At 46.0% G+C, this 14648-nt stretch overlaps 16 non-coding genes across 16 annotated transcripts; all 16 read right to left on the reverse strand.

The window, feature by feature from the left end:
- Positions 1-72: 72 nt before the first annotated feature.
- On the reverse strand, positions 73-145 carry TRNAK-UUU (transfer RNA lysine (anticodon UUU)). Its single transcript has one exon. It is a non-coding gene; the product is annotated as a tRNA-Lys (tRNA).
- Positions 146-634: 489 nt separating this feature from the next.
- On the reverse strand, positions 635-775 carry LOC130268031 (U4 spliceosomal RNA). The gene has a single exon (XR_008843402.1). It is a non-coding gene; the product is annotated as a U4 spliceosomal RNA (small nuclear RNA).
- A 936-nt stretch (positions 776-1711) lies between these two features.
- LOC130268032 (U4 spliceosomal RNA) lies at positions 1712-1852 on the reverse strand. Its single transcript, XR_008843403.1, has one exon. It is a non-coding gene; the product is annotated as a U4 spliceosomal RNA (small nuclear RNA).
- Positions 1853-2780: 928 nt separating this feature from the next.
- TRNAK-UUU (transfer RNA lysine (anticodon UUU)) lies at positions 2781-2853 on the reverse strand. The gene has a single exon. It is a non-coding gene; the product is annotated as a tRNA-Lys (tRNA).
- A 489-nt stretch (positions 2854-3342) lies between these two features.
- LOC130268033 (U4 spliceosomal RNA) lies at positions 3343-3483 on the reverse strand. The gene has a single exon (XR_008843404.1). It is a non-coding gene; the product is annotated as a U4 spliceosomal RNA (small nuclear RNA).
- Positions 3484-5191: 1708 nt separating this feature from the next.
- Positions 5192-5332, reverse strand: LOC130267996 (U4 spliceosomal RNA). Its single transcript, XR_008843370.1, has one exon. It is a non-coding gene; the product is annotated as a U4 spliceosomal RNA (small nuclear RNA).
- Positions 5333-6288: 956 nt separating this feature from the next.
- On the reverse strand, positions 6289-6361 carry TRNAK-UUU (transfer RNA lysine (anticodon UUU)). The gene has a single exon. It is a non-coding gene; the product is annotated as a tRNA-Lys (tRNA).
- Positions 6362-7040: 679 nt separating this feature from the next.
- Positions 7041-7181, reverse strand: LOC130268034 (U4 spliceosomal RNA). The gene has a single exon (XR_008843405.1). It is a non-coding gene; the product is annotated as a U4 spliceosomal RNA (small nuclear RNA).
- Positions 7182-8109: 928 nt separating this feature from the next.
- TRNAK-UUU (transfer RNA lysine (anticodon UUU)) lies at positions 8110-8182 on the reverse strand. The gene has a single exon. It is a non-coding gene; the product is annotated as a tRNA-Lys (tRNA).
- A 679-nt stretch (positions 8183-8861) lies between these two features.
- Positions 8862-9002, reverse strand: LOC130268035 (U4 spliceosomal RNA). Its single transcript, XR_008843406.1, has one exon. It is a non-coding gene; the product is annotated as a U4 spliceosomal RNA (small nuclear RNA).
- Positions 9003-9944: 942 nt separating this feature from the next.
- TRNAK-UUU (transfer RNA lysine (anticodon UUU)) lies at positions 9945-10017 on the reverse strand. The gene has a single exon. It is a non-coding gene; the product is annotated as a tRNA-Lys (tRNA).
- Positions 10018-10697: 680 nt separating this feature from the next.
- Positions 10698-10838, reverse strand: LOC130268096 (U4 spliceosomal RNA). Its single transcript, XR_008843464.1, has one exon. It is a non-coding gene; the product is annotated as a U4 spliceosomal RNA (small nuclear RNA).
- Positions 10839-11793: 955 nt separating this feature from the next.
- On the reverse strand, positions 11794-11866 carry TRNAK-UUU (transfer RNA lysine (anticodon UUU)). Its single transcript has one exon. It is a non-coding gene; the product is annotated as a tRNA-Lys (tRNA).
- A 679-nt stretch (positions 11867-12545) lies between these two features.
- Positions 12546-12686, reverse strand: LOC130268036 (U4 spliceosomal RNA). Its single transcript, XR_008843407.1, has one exon. It is a non-coding gene; the product is annotated as a U4 spliceosomal RNA (small nuclear RNA).
- Positions 12687-13641: 955 nt separating this feature from the next.
- Positions 13642-13714, reverse strand: TRNAK-UUU (transfer RNA lysine (anticodon UUU)). The gene has a single exon. It is a non-coding gene; the product is annotated as a tRNA-Lys (tRNA).
- Positions 13715-14393: 679 nt separating this feature from the next.
- Positions 14394-14534, reverse strand: LOC130268058 (U4 spliceosomal RNA). The gene has a single exon (XR_008843428.1). It is a non-coding gene; the product is annotated as a U4 spliceosomal RNA (small nuclear RNA).
- Positions 14535-14648: the final 114 nt, after the last annotated feature.

Genomic DNA, 14648 nt, shown 5'->3' on the forward strand with positions numbered 1-14648 from the left:
TCCATTATGTATTTTTTGGTCAATTAATATGTGACTTTATGTTATCATTGGTTTTCCTTTGATAAAACACATTGCCCGAACAGGGACTTGAACCCTGGACCCTCAGATTAAAAGTCTGATGCTCTACCGACTGAGCTATCCGGGCTCTGGGACATGTGGCTTTGCCCCGAGTCCATGCTTCGGCATGGATGCCGCCTTGTTGGCTCCCTGGTTAACACTTCGGTTTAGATGGATGCTAGGAGCATTGTTGGTCTTTCCTCATCTATGGCATTGGGAGACTTTGAAACCGGTCCTTTGCAGTTGCCTTTTGGCCCGGAGGCGAAGGGTATAGTTTGTTTGTGGGGGCCTCTCCGACTGTCCAACTTTACTGGTAGTTTCACCTGCCAAAATCATGCATGGTTACACCCCAACCTTTGTAAACCACCCTGTTTGCTCCCTGGTTGATACTTGGGTTGGCATTCTTCCAGAGCTATGGGGGACTTTGGCTCAGAGGCGAAGGGTATGGTTTTTTTGGGAAGTGGGCCCTCTCCAACTGTCCGACTTTACTGGTAATATCACAGGCTAAGAACATGCATGGTGATGCCTCATCCTTAGTAAACCATTCCTGAATTCTGTTATTAACAACAAAAGTCAGTCTCCTGAGAGACTGTCAAAAATTGCCAGTTCTGACTATATTTCAAGTCATCACAGCGGGGTATTGGTAAAAGTTTTCAATCAGCAATAATCACGCCTCGGTAGACCCTCATGGGCTATGATACTGCCACTGCGCAAAGCTAAAGATCTACTGGTGAGGTGTAGAGAACCTTCTACAGTGTACTGATTAAGCCCGAGGAGACACCCGGCAGTCAGTAAGTGCAGAGCTTGGAATCCTGGGAGTGGATATGCTAATGGCTCATTTGTTTATTGTAGGTGGCTTGTTGCCCTGGGCAACAAGCCCAGTAATTCTATGAGTTTACTCACACATATATATCTTTATGTGCCTTTTGCTAGTTCGTTTTAAAGTATGCTCAATGTACCATTTGGTTCCCTGCAAAGGGCATCATCTTTATAGTAGTCAATGGACTACAGGTGACCATACATTTTCAATAACCGTCGGCCAAATGTTCATTTGCCCCACAGGTATCTCTCCCGACATCCCCATACATAGAAACATTGGGCACAGCCAAACGTTCATGTGTTCACTATGGAGGGGGGAGGGGTTAGCTACAGCCAGACATTATGGAAGGATTAACAATTGGGTCGTTACACAGAGGTAAACTACAGGGGATCCCTGTATCTGATTCTGGAATCTGTCACAGGGACTACTGAGTGCAGACTCAGCATTATTCTAACTCAGTGACTCACAGGTGATGTCTTCTATGGCCATGGGGGACTTTGGCTCAGAGGCGAAGGGTATGGTCTTTTTGGGAAGTGGGCCCTCTCCAACTGTCCGACTTTAATGGTAATATCACAGGCTAAAAACATGCATGGTGACGCCTCATCCTTAGTAAACCATTCCTGATTTCTGTTATTAGCAACATGAACTTGGGTTGGCATCCTTCCAGAGCTATGGGGGACTTTGGCTCAGAGGTGAAGGGTATGTTTTTTTTGGGAAGTGGGCCCTCTCCAACTGTCCGACTTTACTGGTAATATCACAGGCTAAGAACATGCATGGTGATGCCTCATCCTTAGTAAACCATTCCTGAATTCTGTTATTAACAACAAAAGTCAGTCTCCTGAGAGACTGTCAAAAATTGCCAGTTCTGACTATATTTCAAGTCATCACAGCGGGGTATTGGTAAAAGTTTTCAATCAGCAATAATCACGCCTCGGTAGACCCTCATGGGCTATGATACTGCCACTGCGCAAAGCTAAAGATCTACTGGTGAGGTATAGAGAACCTTCTACAGTGTACTGATTAAGCCCGAGGAGACACCCGGCAGTCAGTAAGTGCAGAGCTTGGAATCCTGGGAGTGGATATGCTAATGGCTCATTTGATTATTGTAGGTGGCTTGTTGCCCTGGGCAACAAGCCCAGTAATTCTATGAGTTTACTCACACATATATATCTTTATGTGCCTTTTGCTAGTTCGTTTTAAAGTATGCTCAATGTACCATTTGGTTCCCTGCAAAGGGCATCATCTTTATAGTAGTCAATGGACTACAGGTGACCATACATTTTCAATAACCGTCGGCCAAATGTTCATTTGCCCCACAGGTATCTCTCCCGACATCCCCATACATAGAAACATTGGGCACAGGGGGGAGGGGTTAGCCACAGCCAGACATTATGGAAGGATTAACAATTGGGTCGTTACACAGAGGTAAACTACAGGGGATCCCTGTATCTGATTCTGGAATCTGTCACAGGGACTACTGAGTGCAGACTCAGCATTATTCTAACTCAGTGACTCACAGGTGATGTCTTCTCTGATCGAGAGTTGTCCTCTTTCCCTTTTCTTCTCTATCCATGCCAAATCCCAATGATGACTTCTCCCAAATGGGACTTGTCTCGGCAGAGTTTGCTGCCCCTGTGAAAGCCCTCTCACTATTAATGCCTCAACTGTGATCTCATTTCTCCTTCACGAGACCCCTGCAAAGGAAAGCAGCGGTCGCTGGATGACTATGGCAGGACATGTCTAATCAAAACAACGGTCTATTCAGAACACAAGTGTAATCACGTGATAACTGCATGCCGACTTTGGCAACAATCTCACGTTTAAATCTGGGTCCATTATGTATTTTTTGGTCAATTAATATGTGACTTTATGTTATCATTGGTTTTCCTTTGATAAAACACATTGCCCGAACAGGGACTTGAACCCTGGACCCTCAGATTAAAAGTCTGATGCTCTACCGACTGAGCTATCCGGGCTCTGGGACATGTGGCTTTGCCCCGAGTCCATGCTTCGGCATGGATGCCGCCTTGTTGGCTCCCTGGTTAACACTTCGGTTTAGATGGATGCTAGGAGCATTGTTGGTCTTTCCTCATCTATGGCATTGGGAGACTTTGAAACCGGTCCTTTGCAGTTGCCTTTTGGCCCGGAGGCGAAGGGTATAGTTTGTTTGTGGGGGCCTCTCCGACTGTCCAACTTTACTGGTAGTATCACCTGCCAAAATCATGCATGGTTACACCCCAACCTTTGTAAACCACCCTGTTTGCTCCCTGGTTGATACTTGGGTTGGCATTCTTCCAGAGCTATGGGGGACTTTGGCTCAGAGGCGAAGGGTATGGTTTTTTTGGGAAGTGGGCCCTCTCCAACTGTCCGACTTTACTGGTAATATCACAGGCTAAGAACATGCATGGTGATGCCTCATCCTTAGTAAACCATTCCTGAATTCTGTTATTAACAACAAAAGTCAGTCTCCTGAGAGACTGTCAAAAATTGCCAGTTCTGACTATATTTCAAGTCATCACAGCGGGGTATTGGTAAAAGTTTTCAATCAGCAATAATCACGCCTCGGTAGACCCTCATGGGCTATGATACTGCCACTGCGCAAAGCTAAAGATCTACTGGTGAGGTGTAGAGAACCTTCTACAGTGTACTGATTAAGCCCGAGGAGACACCCGGCAGTCAGTAAGTGCAGAGCTTGGAATCCTGGGAGTGGATATGCTAATGGCTCATTTGTTTATTGTAGGTGGCTTGTTGCCCTGGGCAACAAGCCCAGTAATTCTATGAGTTTACTCACACATATATATCTTTATGTGCCTTTTGCTAGTTCGTTTTAAAGTATGCTCAATGTACCATTTGGTTCCCTGCAAAGGGCATCATCTTTATAGTAGTCAATGGACTACAGGTGACCATACATTTTCAATAACCGTCGGCCAAATGTTCATTTGCCCCACAGGTATCTCTCCCGACATCCCCATACATAGAAACATTGGGCACAGCCAAACGTTCATGTGTTCACTATGGAGGGGGGAGGGGTTAGCTACAGCCAGACATTATGGAAGGATTAACAATTGGGTCGTTACACAGAGGTAAACTACAGGGGATCCCTGTATCTGATTCTGGAATCTGTCACAGGGACTACTGAGTGCAGACTCAGCATTATTCTAACTCAGTGACTCACAGGTGATGTCTTCTCTGATCGAGAGTTGTCCTCTTTCCCTTTTCTTCTCTATCCATGCCAAATCCCAATGATGACTTCTCCCAAATGGGACTTGTCTCGGCAGAGTTTGCTGCCCCTGTGAAAGCCCTCTCACTATTAATGCCTCAACTGTGATCTCATTTCTCCTTCACGACACCCCTGCAAAGGAAAGCAGCGGTCGCTGGATGACTATGGCAGGACATGTCTAATCAAAACAACGGTCTATTCAGAACACAAGTGTAATCACGTGATAACTGCATGCCGACTTTGGCAACAATCTCACGTTTAAATCTGGGTCCATTATGTATTTTTTGGTCAATTAATATGTGACTTTATGTTATCATTGGTTTTCCTTTGATAAAACACATCGCCCGAACAGGGACTTGAACCCTGGACCCTCAGATTAAATGTCTGATGCTCTACCGACTGAGCTATCCGGGCTCTGGGACATGTGGCTTTGCCCCGAGTCCATGCTTCGGCATGGATGCCGCCTTGTTGGCTCCCTGGTTAACACTTGGGTTTAGATGGATGCTAGGAGCATTGTTGGTCTTTCCTCATCTATGGCATTGGGAGACTTTGAAACCGGTCCTTTGCAGTTGCCTTTTGGCCCGGAGGCGAAGGGTATAGTTTGTTTGTGGGGGCCTCTCCGACTGTCCAACTTTACTGGTAGTATCACCTGCCAAAATCATGCATGGTGACACCCCAACCTTTGTAAACCACCCTGTTTGCTCCCTGGTTGATACTTGGGTTGGCATCCTTCCAGAGCTATGGCTATGGGGGACTTTGGCTCAGAGGCGAAGGGTATGGTCTTTTTGGGAAGTGGGCCCTCTCCAACTGTCCGACTTTAATGGTAATATCACAGGCTAAAAACATGCATGGTGACGCCTCATCCTTAGTAAACCATTCCTGATTTCTGTTATTAGCAACATGAACTTGGGTTGGCATCCTTCCAGAGCTATGGGGGACATTGGCTCAGAGGCGAAGGGTATGGTTTTTTTTGGGAAGTGGGCCCTCTCCAACTGTCCGACTTTACTGGTAATATCACAGGCTAAGAACATGCATGGTGATGCCTCATCCTTAGTAAACCATTCCTGAATTCTGTTATTAACAACAAAAGTCAGTCTCCTGAGAGACTGTCAAAAATTGCCAGTTCTGACTATATTTCAAGTCATCACAGCGGGGTATTGGTAAAAGTTTTCAATCAGCAATAATCACGCCTCGGTAGAACCTCATGGGCTATGATACTGCCACTGCGCAAAGCTAAAGATCTACTGGTGAGGTGTAGAGAACCTTCTACAGTGTACTGATTAAGCCCGAGGAGACACCCGGCAGTCAGTAAGTGCAGAGCTTGGAATCCTGGGAGTGGATATGCTAATGGCTCATTTGTTTATTGTAGGTGGCTTGTTGCCCTGGGCAACAAGCCCAGTAATTCTATGAGTTTACTCACACATATATATCTTTATGTGCCTTTTGCTAGTTCGTTTTAAAGTATGCTCAATGTACCATTTGGTTCCCTGCAAAGGGCATCATCTTTATAGTAGTCAATGGACTACAGGTGACCATACATTTTCAATAACCGTCGGCCAAATGTTCATTTGCCCCACAGGTATCTATTCCCGACATCCCCATACATAGAAACATTGGGCACAGCCAAACGTTCATGTGTTCACTATGGAGGGGGGAGGGGTTAGCCACAGCCAGACATTATGGAAGGATTAACAATTGGGTCGTTACACAGAGGTAAACTACAGGGGATCCCTGTATCTGTTTCTGGAATCTGTCACAGGGACTACTGAGTGCAGACTCAGCATTATTCTAACTCAGTGACTCACAGGTGATGTCTTCTCTGATCGAGAGTTTTCCTCTTTCCCTTTTCTTCTCTATCCATGCCAAATCCCAATGATGACTTCTCCCAAATGGGACTTGTCTCGGCAGAGTTTGCTGCCCCTGTGAAAGCCCTCTCACTATTAATGCCTCAACTGTGATCTCATTTCTCCTTCACGACACCCCTGCAAAGGAAAGCAGCGGTCGCTGGATGACTATGGCAGGACATGTCTAATCAAAACAACGGTCTATTCAGAACACAAGTGTAATCACGTGATAACTGCATGCCGACTTTGGCAACAATCTCACGTTTAAATCTGGGTCCATTATGTATTTTTTGGTCAATTAATATGTGACTTTATGTTATCATTGGTTTTCCTTTGATAAAACACATCGCCCGAACAGGGACTTGAACCCTGGACCCTCAGATTAAAAGTCTGATGCTCTACCGACTGAGCTATCCGGGCTCTGGGACATGTGGCTTTGCCCCGAGTCCATGCTTCGGCATGGATGCCGCCTTGTTGGCTCCCTGGTTAACACTTGGGTTTAGATGGATGCTAGGAGCATTGTTGGTCTTTCCTCATCTATGGCATTGGGAGACTTTGAAACCGGTCCTTTGCAGTTGCCTTTTGGCCCGGAGGCGAAGGGTATAGTTTGTTTGTGGGGGCCTCTCCGACTGTCCAACTTTACTGGTAGTATCACCTGCCAAAATCATGCATGGTGACACCCCAACCTTTGTAAACCACCCTGTTTGCTCCCTGGTTGATACTTGGGTTGGCATCCTTCCAGAGCTATGGCCATGGGGGACTTTGGCTCAGAGGCGAAGGGTATGGTCTTTTTGGGAAGTGGGCCCTCTCCAACTGTCCGACTTTAATGGTAATATCACAGGCTAAAAACATGCATGGTGACGCCTCATCCTTAGTAAACCATTCCTGATTTCTGTTATTAGCAACATGAACTTGGGTTGGCATCCTTCCAGAGCTATGGGGGACTTTGGCTCAGAGGTGAAGGGTATGTTTTTTTTGGGAAGTGGGCCCTCTCCAACTGTCCGACTTTACTGGTAATATCACAGGCTAAGAACATGCATGGTGATGCCTCATCCTTAGTAAACCATTCCTGAATTCTGTTATTAACAACAAAAGTCAGTCTCCTGAGAGACTGTCAAAAATTGCCAGTTCTGACTATATTTCAAGTCATCACAGCGGGGTATTGGTAAAAGTTTTCAATCAGCAATAATCACGCCTCGGTAGACCCTCATGGGCTATGATACTGCCACTGCGCAAAGCTAAAGATCTACTGGTGAGGTATAGAGAACCTTCTACAGTGTACTGATTAAGCCCGAGGAGACACCCGGCAGTCAGTAAGTGCAGAGCTTGGAATCCTGGGAGTGATTATGCTAATGGATCATTTGATTATTGTAGGTGGCTTGTTGCCCTGGGCAACAAGCCCAGTAATTCTATGAGTTTACTCACACATATATATCTTTATGTGCCTTTTGCTAGTTCGTTTTAAAGTATGCTCAATGTACCATTTGGTTCCCTGCAAAGGGCATCATCTTTATAGTAGTCAATGGACTACAGGTGACCATACATTTTCAATAACCGTCGGCCAAATGTTCATTTGCCCCACAGGTATCTCTCCCGACATCCCCATACATAGAAACATTGGGCACAGGGGGGAGGGGTTAGCCACAGCCAGACATTATGGAAGGATTAACAATTGGGTCGTTACACAGAGGTAAACTACAGGGGATCCCTGTATCTGATTCTGGAATCTGTCACAGGGACTACTGAGTGCAGACTCAGCATTATTCTAACTCAGTGACTCACAGGTGATGTCTTCTCTGATCGAGAGTTGTCCTCTTTCCCTTTTCTTCTCTATCCATGCCAAATCCCAATGATGACTTCTCCCAAATGGGACTTGTCTCGGCAGAGTTTGCTGCCCCTGTGAAAGCCCTCTCACTATTAATGCCTCAACTGTGATCTCATTTCTCCTTCACGACACCCCTGCAAAGGAAAGCAGCGGTCGCTGGATGACTATGGCAGGACATGTCTAATCAAAACGACGGTCTATTCAGAACACAAGTGTAATCACGTGATAACTGCATGCCGACTTTGGCAACAATCTCACGTTTAAATCTGGGTCCATTATGTATTTTTTGGTCAATTAATATGTGACTTTATGTTATCATTGGTTTTCCTTTGATAAAACACATCGCCCGAACAGGGACTTGAACCCTGGACCCTCAGATTAAAAGTCTGATGCTCTACCGACTGAGCTATCCGGGCTCTGGGACATGTGGCTTTGCCCCGAGTCCATGCTTCGGCATGGATGCCGCCATGTTGGCTCCCTGGTTAACACTTGGGTTTAGATGGATGCTAGAAGCATTGTTGGTCTTTCCTCATCTATGGCATTGGGAGACTTTGAAACCGGTCCTTTGCTGTTGCCTTTTGGCCCGGAGGCGAAGGGTATAGTTTGTTTGTGGGGGCCTCTCCGACTGTCCAACTTTACTGGTAGTATCACCTGCCAAAATCATGCATGGTGACACCCCAACCTTTGTAAACCACCCTGTTTGCTCCCTGGTTGATACTTGGGTTGGCATCCTTCCAGAGCTATGGCCATGGGGGACTTTGGCTCAGAGGCGAAGGGTATGGTCTTTTTGGGAAGTGGGCCCTCTCCAACTGTCCGACTTTAATGGTAATATCACAGGCTAAAAACATGCATGGTGACGCCTCATCCTTAGTAAACCATTCCTGATTTCTGTTATTAGCAACATGAACTTGGGTTGGCATCCTTCCAGAGCTATGGGGGACTTTGGCTCAGAGGTGAAGGGTATGTTTTTTTTGGGAAGTGGGCCCTCTCCAACTGTCCGACTTTACTGGTAATATCACAGGCTAAGAACATGCATGGTGATGCCTCATCCTTAGTAAACCATTCCTGAATTCTGTTATTAACAACAAAAGTCAGTCTCCTGAGAGACTGTCAAAAATTGCCAGTTCTGACTATATTTCAAGTCATCACAGCGGGGTATTGGTAAAAGTTTTCAATCAGCAATAATCACGCCTCGGTAGACCCTCATGGGCTATGATACTGCCACTGCGCAAAGCTAAAGATCTACTGGTGAGGTATAGAGAACCTTCTACAGTGTACTGATTAAGCCCGAGGAGACACCCGGCAGTCAGTAAGTGCAGAGCTTGGAATCCTGGGAGTGGATATGCTAATGGATCATTTGATTATTGTAGGTGGCTTGTTGCCCTGGGCAACAAGCCCAGTAATTCTATGAGTTTACTCACACATATATATCTTTATGTGCCTTTTGCTAGTTCGTTTTAAAGTATGCTCAATGTACCATTTGGTTCCCTGCAAAGGGCATCATCTTTATAGTAGTCAATGGACTACAGGTGACCATACATTTTCAATAACCGTCGGCCAAATGTTCATTTGCCCCACAGGTATCTCTCCCGACATCCCCATACATAGAAACATTGGGCACAGCCAAACGTTCATGTGTTCACTATGGAGGGGGGAGGGGTTAGCCACAGCCAGACATTATGGAAGGATTAACAATTGGGTCGTTACACAGAGGATCCCTGTATCTGATTCTGGAATCTGTCACAGGGACTACTGAGTGCAGACTCAGCATTATTCTAACTCAGTGACTCACAGGTGATGTCTTCTCTGATCGAGAGTTGTCCTCTTTCCCTTTTCTTCTCTATCCATGCCAAATCCCAATGATGACTTCTCCCAAATGGGACTTGTCTCGGCAGAGTTTGCTGCCCCTGTGAAAGCCCTCTCACTATTAATGCCTCAACTGTGATCTCATTTCTCCTTCACGACACCCCTGCAAAGGCAAGCAGCGGTCGCTGGATGACTATGGCAGGACATGTCTAATCAAAACAACGGTCTATTCAGAACACAAGTGTAATCACGTGATAACTGCATGCCGACTTTGGCAACAATCTCACGTTTAAATCTGGGTCCATTATGTATTTTTTGGTCAATTAATATGTGACTTTATGTTATCATTGGTTTTCCTTTGATAAAACACATCGCCCGAACAGGGACTTGAACCCTGGACCCTCAGATTAAAAGTCTGATGCTCTACCGACTGAGCTATCCGGGCTCTGGGACATGTGGCTTTGCCCCGAGTCCATGCTTCGGCATGGATGCCGCCTTGTTGGCTCCCTGGTTAACACTTGGGTTTAGATGGATGCTAGGAGCATTGTTGGTCTTTCCTCATCTATGGCATTGGGAGACTTTGAAACCGGTCCTTTGCAGTTGCCTTTTGGCCCGGAGGCGAAGGGTATAGTTTGTTTGTGGGGGCCTCTCCGACTGTCCAACTTTACTGGTAGTATCACCTGCCAAAATCATGCATGGTGACACCCCAACCTTTGTAAACCACCCTGTTTGCTCCCTGGTTGATACTTGGGTTGGCATTCTTCCAGAGCTATGGCTATGGGGGACTTTGGCTCAGAGGCGAAGGGTATGGTCTTTTTGGGAAGTGGGCCCTCTCCAACTGTCCGACTTTAATGGTAATATCACAGGCTAAAAACATGCATGGTGACGCCTCATCCTTAGTAAACCATTCCTGATTTCTGTTATTAGCAACATGAACTTGGGTTGGCATCCTTCCAGAGCTATGGGGGACTTTGGCTCAGAGGCGAAGGGTATGGTTTTTTTTGGGAAGTGGGCCCTCTCCAACTATCCGACTTTACTGGTAATATCACAGGCTAAGAACATGCATGGTGATGCCTCATCCTTAGTAAACCATTCCTGAATTCTGTTATTAACAACAAAAGTCAGTCTCCTGAGAGACTGTCAAAAATTGCCAGTTCTGACTATATTTCAAGTCATCACAGCGGGGTATTGGTAAAAGTTTTCAATCAGCAATAATCACGCCTTGGTAGACCCTCATGGGCTATGATACTGCCACTGCACAAAGCTAAAGATCTACTGGTGAGGTGTAGAGAACCTTCTACAGTGTACTGATTAAGCCCGAGGAGACACCCGGCAGTCAGTAAGTGCAGAGCTTGGAATCCTGGGAGTGGATATGCTAATGGCTCATTTGTTTATTGTAGGTGGCTTGTTGCCCTGGGCAACAAGCCCAGTAATTCTATGAGTTTACTCACACATATATATCTTTATGTGCCTTTTGCTAGTTCGTTTTAAAGTATGCTCAATGTACCATTTGGTTCCCTGCAAAGGGCATCATCTTTATAGTAGTCAATGGACTACAGGTGACCATACATTTTCAATAACCGTCGGCCAAATGTTCATTTGCCCCACAGGTATCTCTCCCGACATCCCCATACATAGAAACATTGGGCACAGCCAAACGTTCATGTGTTCACTATGGAGGGGGGAGGGGTTAGCCACAGCCAGACATTATGGAAGGATTAACAATTGGGTCGTTACACAGAGGTAAACTACAGGGGATCCCTGTATCTGATTCTGGAATCTGTCACAGGGACTACTGAGTGCAGACTCAGCATTATTCTAACTCAGTGACTCACAGGTGATGTCTTCTCTGATCGAGAGTTGTCCTCTTTCCCTTTTCTTCTCTATCCATGCCAAATCCCAATGATGACTTCTCCCAAATGGGACTTGTCTCGGCAGAGTTTGCTGCCCCTGTGAAAGCCCTCTCACTATTAATGCCTCAACTGTGATCTCATTTCTCCTTCACGACACCCCTGCAAAGGAAAGCAGCGGTCGCTGGATGACTATGGCAGGACATGTCTAATCAAAACGACGGTCTATTCAGAACACAAGTGTAATCACGTGATAACTGCATGCCGACTTTGGCAACAATCTCACGTTTAAATCTGGGTCCATTATGTATTTTTTGGTCAATTAATATGTGACTTTATGTTATCATTGGTTTTCCTTTGATAAAACACATCGCCCGAACAGGGACTTGAACCCTGGACCCTCAGATTAAAAGTCTGATGCTCTACCGACTGAGCTATCCGGGCTCTGGGACATGTGGCTTTGCCCCGAGTCCATGCTTCGGCATGGATGCCGCCATGTTGGCTCCCTGGTTAACACTTGGGTTTAGATGGATGCTAGAAGCATTGTTGGTCTTTCCTCATCTATGGCATTGGGAGACTTTGAAACCGGTCCTTTGCTGTTGCCTTTTGGCCCGGAGGCGAAGGGTATAGTTTGTTTGTGGGGGCCTCTCCGACTGTCCAACTTTACTGGTAGTATCACCTGCCAAAATCATGCATGGTGACACCCCAACCTTTGTAAACCACCCTGTTTGCTCCCTGGTTGATACTTGGGTTGGCATCCTTCCAGAGCTATGGCCATGGGGGACTTTGGCTCAGAGGCGAAGGGTATGGTCTTTTTGGGAAGTGGGCCCTCTCCAACTGTCCGACTTTAATGGTAATATCACAGGCTAAAAACATGCATGGTGACGCCTCATCCTTAGTAAACCATTCCTGATTTCTGTTATTAGCAACATGAACTTGGGTTGGCATCCTTCCAGAGCTATGGGGGACTTTGGCTCAGAGGTGAAGGGTATGTTTTTTTTGGGAAGTGGGCCCTCTCCAACTGTCCGACTTTACTGGTAATATCACAGGCTAAGAACATGCATGGTGATGCCTCATCCTTAGTAAACCATTCCTGAATTCTGTTATTAACAACAAAAGTCAGTCTCCTGAGAGACTGTCAAAAATTGCCAGTTCTGACTATATTTCAAGTCATCACAGCGGGGTATTGGTAAAAGTTTTCAATCAGCAATAATCACGCCTCGGTAGACCCTCATGGGCTATGATACTGCCACTGCGCAAAGCTAAAGATCTACTGGTGAGGTATAGAGAACCTTCTACAGTGTACTGATTAAGCCCGAGGAGACACCCGGCAGTCAGTAAGTGCAGAGCTTGGAATCCTGGGAGTGGATATGCTAATGGCTCATTTGTTTATTGTAGGTGGCTTGTTGCCCTGGGCAACAAGCCCAGTAATTCTATGAGTTTACTCACACATATATATCTTTATGTGCCTTTTGCTAGTTCGTTTTAAAGTATGCTCAATGTACCATTTGGTTCCCTGCAAAGGGCATCATCTTTATAGTAGTCAATGGACTACAGGTGACCATACATTTTCAATAACCGTCGGCCAAATGTTCATTTGCCCCACAGGTATCTCTCCCGACATCCCCATACATAGAAACATTGGGCACAGCCAAACGTTCATGTGTTCACTATGGAGGGGGGAGGGGTTAGCCACAGCCAGACATTATGGAAGGATTAACAATTGGGTCGTTACACAGAGGTAAACTACAGGGGATCCCTGTATCTGATTCTGGAATCTGTCACAGGGACTACTGAGTGCAGACTCAGCATTATTCTAACTCAGTGACTCACAGGTGATGTCTTCTCTGATCGAGAGTTGTCCTCTTTCCCTTTTCTTCTCTATCCATGCCAAATCCCAATGATGACTTCTCCCAAATGGGACTTGTCTCGGCAGAGTTTGCTGCCCCTGTGAAAGCCCTCTCACTATTAATGCCTCAACTGTGATCTCATTTCTCCTTCACGACACCCCTGCAAAGGCAAGCAGCGGTCGCTGGATGACTATGGCAGGACATGTCTAATCAAAACAACGGTCTATTCAGAACACAAGTGTAATCACGTGATAACTGCATGCCGACTTTGGCAACAATCTCACGTTTAAATCTGGGTCCATTATGTATTTTTTGGTCAATTAATATGTGACTTTATGTTATCATTGGTTTTCCTTTGATAAAACACATCGCCCGAACAGGGACTTGAACCCTGGACCCTCAGATTAAAAGTCTGATGCTCTACCGACTGAGCTATCCGGGCTCTGGGACATGTGGCTTTGCCCCGAGTCCATGCTTCGGCATGGATGCCGCCTTGTTGGCTCCCTGGTTAACACTTGGGTTTAGATGGATGCTAGGAGCATTGTTGGTCTTTCCTCATCTATGGCATTGGGAGACTTTGAAACCGGTCCTTTGCAGTTGCCTTTTGGCCCGGAGGCGAAGGGTATAGTTTGTTTGTGGGGGCCTCTCCGACTGTCCAACTTTACTGGTAGTATCACCTGCCAAAATCATGCATGGTGACACCCCAACCTTTGTAAACCACCCTGTTTGCTCCCTGGTTGATACTTGGGTTGGCATCCTTCAAGAGCTATGGCTATGGGGGACTTTGGCTCAGAGGCGAAGGGTATGGTCTTTTTGGGAAGTGGGCCCTCTCCAACTATCCGACTTTAATGGTAATATCACAGGCTAAAAACATGCATGGTGACGCCTCATCCTTAGTAAACCATTCCTGATTTCTGTTATTAGCAACATGAACTTGGGTTGGCATCCTTCCAGAGCTATGGGGGACTTTGGCTCAGAGGCGAAGGGTATGGTTTTTTTGGGAAGTGGGCCCTCTCCAACTGTCCGACTTTACTGGTAATATCACAGGCTAAGAACATGCATGGTGATGCCTCATCCTTAGTAAACCATTCCTGAATTCTGTTATTAACAACAAAAGTCAGTCTCCTGAGAGACTGTCAAAAATTGCCAGTTCTGACTATATTTCAAGTCATCACAGCAGGGTATTGGTAAAAGTTTTCAATCAGCAATAATCACACCTCGGTAGAACCTCATGGGCTATGATACTGCCACTGCGCAAAGCTAAAGATCTACTGGTGAGGTGTAGAGAACCTTCTACAGTGTACTGATTAAGCCCGAGGAGATACCCGGCAGTCAGTAAGTGCAGAGCTTGGAATCCTGGGAGTGGATATGCTAAT

The sequence above is a fragment of the Hyla sarda genome, chromosome 4 (assembly GCF_029499605.1).
Source record: "Hyla sarda isolate aHylSar1 chromosome 4, aHylSar1.hap1, whole genome shotgun sequence".
Classification (NCBI taxonomy): Eukaryota; Metazoa; Chordata; class Amphibia; order Anura; family Hylidae; genus Hyla; species Hyla sarda.